The 810-nt window shown below is 36.2% G+C and overlaps 1 non-coding gene across 1 annotated transcript; it reads right to left on the bottom strand.

Moving 5' to 3' along the window:
* Nucleotides 1-359: 359 nt before the first annotated feature.
* Nucleotides 360-466, bottom strand: LOC129022732 (U6 spliceosomal RNA). The gene has a single exon (XR_008496531.1). It is a non-coding gene; the product is annotated as a U6 spliceosomal RNA (small nuclear RNA).
* Between the last annotated feature and the right edge of the window lie 344 nt (nucleotides 467-810).

Here is an 810-nt window from a genome sequence, read left to right as displayed (position 1 = left end):
GCAAAGGAGTTCAAGTAATTGAGTTTTACTGTAATGTTAGTGTAATGAATGCAGAATTTGCTTAAAGAAATCTTTATCCATGCCCCCCAGGTCTGGGACTGTGTTTCACAGTAGAGGGTAGTTTTTTAAAAAAATTATTATTTCTACTGGACTTTTTGCTAGAACAGTTTTAGATTCACAGCAAAATTGAGCTGAAGGGACCAAGATTTTCCAAATACTTCCTGCCCAAATACATGCACAGCCTTCCCCATTATCAACATCCCCCATGAGAGTGGTACATTTGTTAAAACTGATGTTGACGCATCAGCAACAGCTCACCTGCCAAAGTTTATAGTTTACATGAGGGTTTGCTCTTTTTATAAAATGTGGAATGCTTTATGAATTTGCATGTCATCCTTGTGCAAAGGCCCTGCTAGTTTTCTCTGTGTCACTCCCATTTTAGTGTACATGCTTCTGAAGGGAGCATATCATCGGTCTTTTTACTATATCCATAATTTTGCCTTTTCCAGAATTGAAACCATACTGTATGTACTCTTTTCAGATTGGCTTTTTAACTTTGTGATATGCATTTAAGTTTCTTCAGTGTCTTTTTATGGTGTCACAACTTATTTCTTTTTAGCACTGAACAATATTCCATTGTATGCATATACTATAGTTTGTTCATTCACCTGCTAAAGGACATCTTGGTTGCTTCCAAGTTTTGGCAATTATGAATAAAACTGCTACAGACATTGTGTAGAGGTTTTTGTGTGGACATAAGTTTTCAATTCTTCATTAGTCAGAGTTCTCCTATGAGATAGAACCAATAGG

This window comes from Pongo pygmaeus, chromosome 22 (genome assembly GCF_028885625.2).
Source record: "Pongo pygmaeus isolate AG05252 chromosome 22, NHGRI_mPonPyg2-v2.0_pri, whole genome shotgun sequence".
NCBI lineage: Eukaryota > Metazoa > Chordata > Mammalia > Primates > Hominidae > Pongo > Pongo pygmaeus.
The sequence above is the reverse complement of the archived record's forward strand: the minus strand, read 5'-3'. Positions and strand labels throughout refer to the sequence as shown.